The sequence below is a fragment of the Phyllostomus discolor genome, chromosome 2 (genome assembly GCF_004126475.2).
Source record: "Phyllostomus discolor isolate MPI-MPIP mPhyDis1 chromosome 2, mPhyDis1.pri.v3, whole genome shotgun sequence".
Lineage (NCBI taxonomy): Eukaryota > Metazoa > Chordata > Mammalia > Chiroptera > Phyllostomidae > Phyllostomus > Phyllostomus discolor.
The window spans coordinates 212016133-212028143 of record NC_040904.2 but is presented as its reverse complement, the minus strand read 5'-3'; positions in this window follow the sequence as shown (position 1 = coordinate 212028143).

Below are 12011 nucleotides of genomic sequence, written 5' to 3'. Positions count from 1 at the left end.
GGCAGAGGTTTCGGCCCTCCAGTCGACACTGGACTCGGCGGGGGAGGAGGCGGTGGCCGGAGCGGCTGGGCGGGGCCGGGCGGGGCCGGGCAGACTCGGGCGAGCCGGGTAGTAAAGCTGAGCAGGACTCGCTGTGGTTGCCCTCCCGCGGGAAGCCCCCAACCACTGCACCCCGGCTTGGGCGGCGGCTGCTTCCTCCGTCAGGCCGCGACCTGAGAGGCCCTGGCCCCGCCCCGCCTTCGAGGCCGCTGCGCCGCTCGCGTGCCGGCGGGTTTCCCTCCGCGTTCCGCCGAGGACGGGGCGAAGCTGGCGCCCTCCCTCTTGCTGCCGCCGGACCCGCATTCTGCACACTCGCTGCTCGCTAGCCCTGAGCGGCTTCCGAGCCGGGCGTGAGGCCGGCGAGAGCGGGAGCCCGGACACCGTTTGGATTCCTGAGCCCAATTCGGGAATCGCTCAGGATCTGACGGAGAGGAAGGGGCTACCGAATGCCCCCCAGCGCCGAACGGAGCAGGAATTCTGCAGCCCCGGCTCCGCCTGCCCACCCGACATAACTGGCAGGGGGGGAAGGAAGCTCAGGGGCCGGGGAGATGCCATCTGCAGCTGCCCTAGAATGGCCTTTGGTTAAGGAACACGACGTCAGCTTCACGCACTTAAGCAACACGTTTCCCGTTCCTCAGCTGGTCGTTGGTGGGCTTCTTTCTCCCGCATTTCGGCCCTCTTTCCACTCCTTGCGCCGTAGCCATCCATCTCTTGGGTCCCAGTACTTGAATTTGTGTGAGGCATTCAGCTATTAAAGGGAGTCTGGTCCGAGGGTTGCCTAAAGTACAGGTGCTTTTTTGGCATATTTGAAATCTCATATTTTCTCCCTCTCTCTAAATTGATTCTAGAGAAGAAAGGAGAGGGGGAGAGAAAGAGAAAGAGAGGAGAGCATCCATGTGGGAGAGGAACACCCATCCGTGGCCTCCCTCCCGTGCGTGCCTTGACGGGGGATGGGGACCTGCAACCTAGGTGGGTTCGCTGACCTGACCGGATTCAACCGAAACCTTTGGGTGAACTGGTCCACAGCCCAACCAACCGAGCCTCCTGGCCAGGGCTTCCCTATTTTTCTCTTAAGAGAAAAGTGGGTAGCGATGGGGTGTGTTGATGCCATCTGACATTTGTTCCCCTGTCTTAGTCATAAACAGGAACAACAAATTCATGAAAACATTACAACTTGAGCCGGACTTGGAAAGAGAAACCTAGTTTGAAGCCTTAAAGCATTATGGGAACCCTACAAAGTTTTTCTTAGTTCAAGTTTTGTTAATGACTACATGTTAAGATTCCCATCCTTTACTTACTGTGTTCCTACAGGCCCCTATAGGAAGACTAGAAATCCTTAGTAAATTAAGATATTGAAGGCATATTTATCTTTCAACAAATTCATTGAGTTTGTTCCAGGTGCTGTTTACGTGAGGAGGGACCAAAAACCCCTCGGAATTTATTTATAAAAAATTGTGTATTTATTCTTACATGTTTAAACTTCAGTCACCTGCAAAGTTCTCTCCATCTGATGCAATGCACCTACTGAGACTTTTTTCCCACTGCTCGAAACAGTTTTTGAACTCATTAATTCTGATATCTTTTAGTGCTTCTGCCATTTTTGTTTCACTTCTTCCACATTGGCAAAACATTTCCCTATGAGGACTTTTTTCATCCAAGGAAACAAAATAAAGTTGCTAGGGTGAGTTGAGATCTAGTGAATGGGGAGGGTGAGGCACTGGGATCATGCCGTTTTTGGTCAAAAACTGCTAAACAGGCAGAGCAGTGTGGGCAGGTGCACCGGTAAATCACCCATCATGAAATGGGCAAATATGTTGAGTCTTCAAAAAAGTCACTGAAGCCCAATGCAGCCTCTCACAACAACGGCAGCTGATACACTGAACTGGTACAGATGGGTTCCTAGAACACTCACCTAGCAGGGGAACCTGGTACTATAAGGGGCCTGCCCTCCAGAAGATAATTCCATTTGGTTGAGGGGGGTGGCGCCCTTGTAAACAGGAAAGAGACACTGATTAAGGAGTCAAACTCCTGGTAGGGAAACAATTACACAAGTCAATGAATCAATCCTTTAGAAAACCTCTGGTATCACTAAATGCTATGAAGAAAACAAGCCAAGGTCATGAGAATGAGGGGAGATGGAAGCAACACTACTTTGGGTGATGAGGCCTCTGTGCAGAGTGATATTTAAGCTAAAGTCCTTACACTGGCTTAAAAGGCTCTGCTTGACCTGCTACCCTTTAGTTTTACTATGCATTTCTTCTTTAAAAACTGCTACATGTACCTTCTATCATATTTATTCATGTAACCATTTATTAGGTTTATTGTTTTTTTGTGTGTCCTTACCAAATTAAGATTTTGATTGCTTTGTTTATTGGTAACCAAAACTCCTGGAACAGTGCCTGGTACGTTGCAGGTGCTCGGTATCTGGTGAATGAATAAATTTGAAGTGTATTGAGTAAAGGGAGTGTGGTAGAGATGTCAGATGGGCAGGCAGGGGCCAGATCAGGGATTTTGTTGCAGATGTTATAGGAGAGGACTAACAGTGACATAATCTTAAAGTTTTTTAGTTTTTGAGCTTTGTGAAGATGAAGGTATTGTAGGGATGCAAGAGAGGATGCAGCAACAATTTCTAAACTACAGTGGGGAGATGAGTGATTTTAGGGGTGGTTCCATAAGCTCTGAAAACCTCATGTGTTATCTGTCTTTAGGAGATTTGTCTTGCTGTGGTGATTGGCAATAGCAGTCTGTAGACTAGATTCTTCTGCATAAACCTAAGAAAACATGTTGCGGGTTTCATACAGATTGTTATCTTTCTTCATGGTTTCACTCAGGTTACAATGCAATAGGTTATAATTTTACTTTAGTTCTATTCCTTTCAGCCATCCATTCATTCAACAATTATTTTTAAAATAGCAACAGAACCTGCTGTGTGTCATCTACACCATGCTGATCTAGCTAAAAGGGCTTCTGATATTTTAAGAATTTGCAAAAGGCCCCTTTTATCATTCAGCTTAGGGTGCAATTATCAATTAATGACAGACAATCCCAATGAATTTTAGGGAAGAGAAGTGCACGGTGCTTTGAAGTATTGATAGAAAGTAAGCCCAGAGAGTAGGAGGAAGTCCTCCTCAGAGAAGCAGTGGCTGGGGATGGAAGGATGAGCCAGACGAAGAGGAGTGGATGCAGCAGTGTGCTGATGAATGCTTAAAAACAAGCTCTTTTTTTAAAGCCCTAATTCATAGTTTTAGCAGCCAGATTTCAAAATTCCTGACAGTTTAACAACTGCCCACGTAAGCTGATGCGAGCTGCCTCCAGCACCCACACACACTGAGGGCTGGGGAGAATGGCATTCCAGGTACAGCCAAGTGTGTAGAAGGGGCTGGAAGCTGGAGAATGTCTAGTGCTTGGAATTCCTGGTAAAGAAGCTTGGAATGCCTGGAGTATGGAGAGAAGAGTGACAGAAATGAGTCTGCAATGATATGCAGGAATCAGTTGTTAGCATCTCTTCCATATTAGCAATGTCATGTTGGTAGCTTAAAATTGGCCCTGATAGCAGTATTGATACCATGGAAACCAGCAAACACTACACATCAGGATTTCCCCCTACCTGCCTCTGCCAGAGTTGGTTGTTAGATATTTATCCCCGATAGGGACAAGGTCATGCAAGACTGTCCAACAGAGCCATGCAAAGGCTTTTGGTCTTTATCCTTAGTGACTGGAAGCCACTGAAGGGTTTTAACCAGTGAGTCACATGGTCGGATATGGCCTTTTAAAAGTGGAAGGCAGGACTTCCACTTCTGGGAAGATGGAGTAGATATAGTTTTCTCTATTCTCTTAAATACAACTGGACAGAATATGTTAAAAGAAAATAAACAAGAAGACTATGAGAGATGGAGAAAAGAAAGCAGATGAGTCAGGGACTTCAGGACTTGAGGAATGATGTGGCAATGAATTCCCTGGCTTTTCTTTTTACCTTATACATCCCAGACTTGGAGCTGAAGAAGCTGGCAACCCCAATCAATGACTGCAGACAAAAAAGAGAAAGCCCCAGCAAAAGGTTTCTTTCTCCAGCAAATAAATGTTTTGGACAATAACTGCCCTACTCCATCCAAACAACCCAGAAAAAAAATGTGGCCCCACTCCCATCCATGCTGGTAAAGCTGAGTGGGCAGCCTAGTCTATAGGAGTCCCAGGTGTCCCAACACCCGTGCCTGGGTGGTATAGGCCAATTAGGGAGTTGGAACTTTTATCCCTCAGCTGATAATGAACTCCCTTACCCATGTAGTGTGAGAGGGGACCCCAACAGGATCTGGACATTCGTTCCCACCCAGCAGTAATATGCCAACCCTTCCCCTCTCTGTGGGGTGGTGTTGGAGGAGATCTAGTGGACAGTTAGAACTGTTAGCATCACCCACAGTGATGAGGCCACCACCCACCCACTGCAGTGTCAGCAGAAACGATGTGGGAAATTTGAATTCCCATCCTACCCAGTAGTGATAAGGAGCACCCTTGTACCCTTAGATGTTAATGGAGATTAAGTGGGGGAGCCTAGACTTCTACCTCCCCCCTCCCCTGCTGGAGTGGTGTCATAAGAAGACCAATTGAAACAGAAGTTTTAAATAAGATCTGAAGTCCAATAATGATGTCCAGTTTCAGGTGAAAATCACTCAACTTACAAAGAAGTGTGAGATCTCAAGGTGAATGAAGAAAGACTGTCTCAAGTTGCCAACTCCAAGATGAGAGAAGTGTTAGAATTACATGGCAAAGAGTTGAAAGCAGCAATGATAAAAATATTTCATTGAGCAATTACACATAAGCTTGAAACAAATGAGAAAATAGCCTCAGCAAAGAAATGTTTATGTAGAGAAGGCCCAAATGGAAACTTTAGAACAGAAAAATGCAATAACTGAAATAAGTATCTCAGTGGATGGGTCCAACAGAAGAAGGGATGTGACAGTGCAGGGAGGGGGAAAATCACTGAACTGGAAGACAGAACAACAGAAATTAACCAATTTAAAAGAGAGAGAGGGAGAGAGAGAGAGAGAGAACATGATGAAAAAAACAAAACCCAAAAAACTCCTTTAGAGCTTCAAGAACCTATGGGACTATTATAAATATCTAACATTTGTGTCATCTGAATCCTGGAATGAAAGAACAAAGAGCACCAGACCGAAAAGGTAATTGATGCAATAATGGCTGAAGACTTCTTAAATTTGGCAAGAAATATAAACCTATAGATTCAAGAAACTAAGTAAACCCTAAACAAGATAAACCTAAAAAAATTAATGCCAAGACACATCGCAATTAAACTTCTAAAAACTGAACACAAGAAAAAAAACAGAGGATGACACTTACTGAAGAAAAATAATTGAAGGGACAGCTGACTTCTCACTAGAAATCATGGAGGCTAGAAATAAATGGAAAAGGGTTTTTTGGTGGTTTTTTTTTTTTTTTGTCAGTACAGAAAAAAATAAAAACTGTCAACCCAGAATTCCAATCAGTGGATTATGCCATGATCATGCAATAGAAAATACAGAAAATTTTTGGACTTCTGGCCAAGAAGGAAGCATAGGTAGACACACTGTACCTCCACGCACAACCAAGATTAGAACAATTTAGAGGCAGAATAACACCCAGAACTGACAGAATGGAAGTCGGACAGCCAAGAAGTTGAAGTAGACCCGTTCATCTAGACTGGTAGGAGGGGCGGAGAGGAGCAGCCGGGGGCGGGTCGCTGCGTGGGTTGCGGCGAGGAGAGCAAAGAGAGTTGGATGCATAAGGCAACTGGGGGCATGTAAGGCATCTGGGGCATGAAAGACCTCAGCGGGTGGACCCTGAGTACGCAAGCAGCAGCTGGCAGACCCAGCGAGGCAGTGATTGTGGAGCAGGGCAGAGCTTGCAACCCAGGATCCCAAGAAGGGACTGAGGTCCCAGGGAGAATGGAGCTACTGCCATTGTTCCCTCCCTCCCCAGCCCCTACATACAACATCACAATCTGGTGACTGGGGTGCCCAGCCCTGGTGAACACCTAAGGCTCTGCCCCTCACCGTAACAGGAGCTACCAGACCAAAAAAAGAGGGGGGGGGGCTGTCTCTAACAGAAGAACAGGTCAATGCCCCAGGACTCATCATTTTAAGCGACCGAGAGATAGCCAATCTATCAGATGCACAGTTCAAAACACTGGTCATCAGGAAGCTCACAGAATTGATTGATTTTGGGCGCAAATTACATGAACAAATGCAGGTTACCATAAAAGAAATGAAGGAAAATGCATAGAGAACCAATAGTGATGGGAAGGAAACTGGGACTCAAAACAATAGAGTGGACCAGAAGGAAGAAAGAAACAACCAACAGGAAAGAATGGAGAAATAAGAATTCAAAAAAACGAGAAGCTTAGGAACCTCCAGGACATCTTTAAACATTCCAACATCCGAATTATAGGGGTACCAGAAAGGGAAGAGGAAAAGCAACAGATTGAACACATATTTGAACAAACAATAAAGGAGAACTTCCTCATTCTGGCAAAGGAAATAGACTTCCAGAAAATCCAGGAAGCTCAGAGAGTCCCAAAGAAGTTGGACTCAAGAAGAAACACACCAAGGCACATCATAATTACATTAGCCAAGGTAAAAGTGAAGGAGAGAATCCTAGAAGCAGCAAGAGATAAGGGGACAGTAACCTACAAAGGAGTTCCCATCAGACTGTCAGCTGATTTCTCAAAAGAGACCTTACAGGCAAGAAGGGGCTGGAAAGAAGTATTCCAAATCATGAAAGACAAGGACCTATATCCCAGATTACTCTATCCAGCAAAGCTTTCATTTAGAATGGAAGGGCAGATAAAGTGCTTCTCAGATAAGGTCAAGTTAAAGGAGTTCAGCATCACCAAGCCCTTATTACATGAAATGTTAAAGGGATTTATCTAAGAAAAGAAGATTTAAAAAACCATGTATAGTAGAAGGACAGCAAACTCACAATTATTAACAACCACACCTAAAGCAAAACCAAAAGAAACTAAGCAAACAACTAGCACAGGAACAGAACCACAGAAATGGAGATTACATGGAGGGTTAGCAACAGGGGAGTGGAGGAGGAGAGAGGGGGAAAAGGCACAGAGAATGAGTAGCATAGATTATAGGTTGAAAATAGATAAGGGGAGGGCAAGAATAGTATGTGAAATGTAGAAGCTAAAAAACTTAGTATGACACATGGACATGACTAAAGGGGGAGGTGTGGGTGAGAGAGGGGGTACAGGGTGGAGGGGAGTGAAGGGGGAAATGGGACAACTGTAATAGCATAATCAACAAAATATATTTAAAAAATACAAATTTTTTTGACAAAATTCAACATCCATTCATTAAAAACACTCTCAGAAAAGTAGGAATAGAGGAGAATTTCCTCAACTTGATAAAGAGAATTTACCAAAAGTCCCTGCAGCTAACATTATACTTGATGGTGAAATACTGAGTGCTTTCCTTCTAAAATTGGGAACAAGGCGAGGATGACCTCTCTTATCACTCTTATTTATTGTAGCACTGGGACTTCTAGCCAGTGCAATAAGAAAACAAAAGGCATACAGATTGGAAACAAAGAAATAAAACTGTCCCATTTTTAGATGACACATAGTTTATGTGTCTCTAGACACATAGTATATGTGAAAATCTCAGACATCTTTAAAAAACTTTTAGAACTAACATATAAGATCAGCAAGCTCATAGGATACAAGATAAAACACAAAAATTGTATTTGCATATACTAGCTATGAATATGTTGACATACAAATTTAAAATACCATATTTTGCTGAGTATAATGAGCACTTTTTTTTGCCCAAAATTTTGAAGGAAAAATAAGGATGCACATTATATAGGGGTAGTACCTGAAATACCTTGTATCTGTTCTTGTGTTTTGTAATTACTTGTTAGGTAAAATTTCTTGTACCATAATATGTTAAAAAATAAATGCTAAAATTCTTTTATAATACAAAAAATAAGTATCTAACTATAAATAAATAAATAAATACTTGAATTAAAAATTAAAACAAAAGATTTTTTTCCCTGAAAGTTTGGGCCAAAAACATGAGTATGCAGCAAAATACAGTAGTATACCATTTATTTTATTGAAGAGTATTTACCTTTTTTCAAAATTGATGTTAGGCAGAGAGAGGAAGGGGGAGGGGGAGAAGGGCAGGGGAGAGACTGATTTGTCGTCCCATTTATGTATGCAGTCATTGGTTGATTCTTGTACATGTCTTGACCAGGATGGAACCTGCAGCCCTGATGTATTGGGAGGACACTCTAAGCAGCTGGAATACCCAGCCAGGGCAATGTGCCATTTATTATCATCAAAAAATTCAATAGGTATAAACCTAATAGAATATGTATAGAATTGGTATACTTAAAACTACACAGCACTGAGAAAAATTTAAAAATTTTTAAATAAACAGACAAATGGTGTTCATGGATTGAAAGATTCATTGTAATAAATATGTCAGTTTTCACCAAGTTAATATATAGTTTTACACAATTCTTCTCAAAATCCCAGGAAGTTTTTTGTAGTTGCAGATAAAATTATTCTAAAATTTGCCCTGCCCAGTGTGGCTCAGTTGGTTGTGCGCTGTCTCGCAAACTGAAAGTTTGCTTGTTTGATTCATGGTTAGGGAACATACCTGGGTAGTGGGCCAGGTCCCCCGTGGGGTGCGTGTGAGGGGCAACCCATCCATGTTTCTCTCCTACATTGATGTTTCTCTCCTGCTCTCTCTCCTTCCTTTCCTCTCTCTTAAAAAAGTAATTTAAGGCCCTGGCTGGTGTGGCTCAGTGGATTGAGTGCTGGCCTGCGACCCAAGGGGTCACAGGTTCGATTCCCAGTCAGGGCCCATGCTTGGGTTGTGGGCCAGGTCCTCAGTAGGGGGTATGTGACGGGTAACCACACATTGATATTTCTCTCCCTCTCTTTCTCCCTTCCCCTCTTTCTAAAAATAAATAAATAAAATTTTTTAAAAAAAGTTATTTTAAAATGTATATGGACAGGCAAAAGAACTACAATATCTAAAACGCTTTTGAAAATGAAGAATCACTAATTTTGAAAATGAAGAATCATTTTGAAAAGGAGTCACTTTATCTGCTTTCAAGACTTACGCAGCTACAGTCATCAAGACTGGGTGCTGTTGGTAGGGGAACAGACATGTAGATCAATGGAACAGAAGGGAAAACCCAGGACAAGACCCACCCAAATGTGCCCAACTAAATTTTAGCAAACATGCCAAAGCCACCCAGTGGAGGAAAGACAGCATTTTCAATAATGGTGCTGGAGCAACTGGACAAAACAAACAAAGCCTTTGACCTATTCTCACACCTTATGCAGAAGTTACCTCTTCATGTATCATAGACTTAAATGTAAAACATAAAACTATGAAACTCTTGAAACAAAACATAAGGAGTACATTTGCAGGATTTAAGTCCAGAGTTCTTAGACTTGACACCAAAAAAACAAAAACAAAAACATGATCCATAAAAGGAACAATTGATAAATACAACTTCATCAGAATTAAAAACTTTTGCACCGGGAAAGCCTTTGTTAACAGGATGAAAAGACAAGCTACAGCGTGGGAGAAAGTATTTGCAAACCGCATATCTGACAAAGCACTGATGTCTAGAGTATAGAAACAACTCTTTAAAGTCAACTGTCAAAAGCCAAATGATCCAACTAGGAAATGGGCAAATGCCAAAGACCTATTTCATCAAAGACGATATACAAATGGTAAATAAGCACAGGAAGAGTTGTTCAACATAATTAGCCATTAGAGAAATGCAAATTAATGTCCACCTATTAGAATGGCTAAAATAACTAAAATAAAAAAAACTGTGACAACACGAATGTTGGCAAGAATGCAGAGAAACTGGATCTCTCGTACATTGCAGGTGGAATGCAGAATGGTACAGCCACCCTGGAAAACAATTGGGCAATATCTTTAAAAGGTAAACATGCCTTGGCTGGTGTGGCTCAGTGGATTGCATGCCAGCCTATGAACCAAAAGGTCACTGGTTCGATTCCCAGTCAGGGCACGTGCCTGGGTTGCCTGCCAGTTCCCCAGCTGGGGATGTGCAGGAGGCGATCAGTCCTCACACATCGATGTTTCTCTCCCCTGTGTTTCTCTCCCTTTCTTCCTCCCTTCCCCTCTGTCTAAAAATAAATAAAATCTTAAAAAAATAAAAGGTAAACATAGAACTCAGCATTTACACTCCTGGGTATATAAAAGAAAGAAAGACTTCTGTTCACATAAAAATCCATACATGGATTTTAGTAGATTTATCTATAACAGCCCCAAACTGGAAACACCCAGATGTCCTCCAATGGATGAATGGTTAAACTGTGGTTACATCTACACCACTTGGCCACAAAAAGGAATGAACTACTGTTACGAGTAACGGAGGACTCTCCAGAGAATTATGCCGAGTGAAAAAAGCCAGTCCCACAAGGCTACATACTGTATGAGTGCGTTTACGTAACATTCTTGAAATGACGAATTTACAGAAACAGAGAACGGATCAGTGCCTGCCAGGAGTCCGGCGTGGAGGGGGGAAGGAAGTCCGTACACCCCTAAAGGGGCACCCTGAGGGGTCATCGCGGTGACGCCAAGGTCGTGTCTTGACCAATACCCCTGTGAAGCTGCACGATAGCTTTGTGAGATGCCGACACTGGAGAAGATTGAGTATGGCGCAGACGGGGTCTCGTCGTATTATTCCTTACAACTACGTATAAAACCTATGATGATCTCAAAGTCATAAACCTAATTAAACGAAAATGCTAGGCACCATGTGGAGCTACCGCCAGCACTGAATCGGGTGTCCTCTCTGCTGTAGAGGAGCTCACAGGCCGCTGCATGAGGAGCGGGGCGCACAGGCACAGACTCGTGCGGTAGCCACGGTGTTCCCAGCTTCGGGCTTTCCAGCATTCCTCCACCTTGTTTTGGCAGAAAATGTTCTCCTGTTCCCACTTCCTCCGTCACCACCCGTTGGGTGTGATCACGACCGGCGGCATAATTCGCAGCGCACTGTGCAGAGTGAAAATGCAAGGGTCCTTGTTAAAAAATTATTAAGAATCTCGAGACAGCAACAGCAGAGCATTAACCCATGTGCAGGGCCCTTCTGAGCCCAGAGAGCCCTGTGTGACGGCGCGGGTCACACTCTTGCGGTGCTGGCCCTGCCCGTGATCCTAGTAGGGCTGCCCATCACCATCTCACCTCCCTTGGCGACAGATGGTTCCGAAGTACCCAGCCGTGGTCGTTCGTAACACCCCATCACCCTGGTTACTTCTCCCAGAATCCTTCCGGGGAAGTCATGTCCGATGAAGCCTGGAGAGAGAGAGAGAGAGAACTCATTTTCCTCTGGGACGAGTTGCTGACTGAACGGATGTTTGTTGGGCGCCCCCCGTGGGTCAGGCCCTGCGCTGCACGTCGGAGTCCCGAGGGTGGGCAAGGTGGGTACAGACAGTCCGAGCCCTCGAGCAGCCTGTGTTCCACCGAAAAAGGCCGACAACAGTAATGACTACAAAGTGGGTCAAATGCAAAATCAAAGAACGAGCGAAGATCCGTGTGCGAGAATAACTGGGTGGCCAGATGCGTAGGATTCCTATTTTATGGGTGAGAAATGTGAAGGGAAGGGAAGGTTAAGCAAATTCAAGTTCTGAGCCGTAGCTCAGTTCGAATCCTGACTTCCACGGGTTACTTGAACTTCTGAAAGTCTTGCTTTTCTCATTTATAAAATGAAGGCTGTTAAGAATTGTTGCTGCAGAGATTCAATGAGATAGTGCACACAGACTGCCTTGTAAGAAGAGCTCCGTGTTAGGTTTACGAATCACAGTTTCAGGTTCAAGGAACTGAATTCCATTCATATCCTCTACTTTATGGCGTCGGGTGAGTCACGTCCTCAGGGGCCTATTTTCCTTGACCGTAAAGTGAGGTTAGCGATCTACTTAC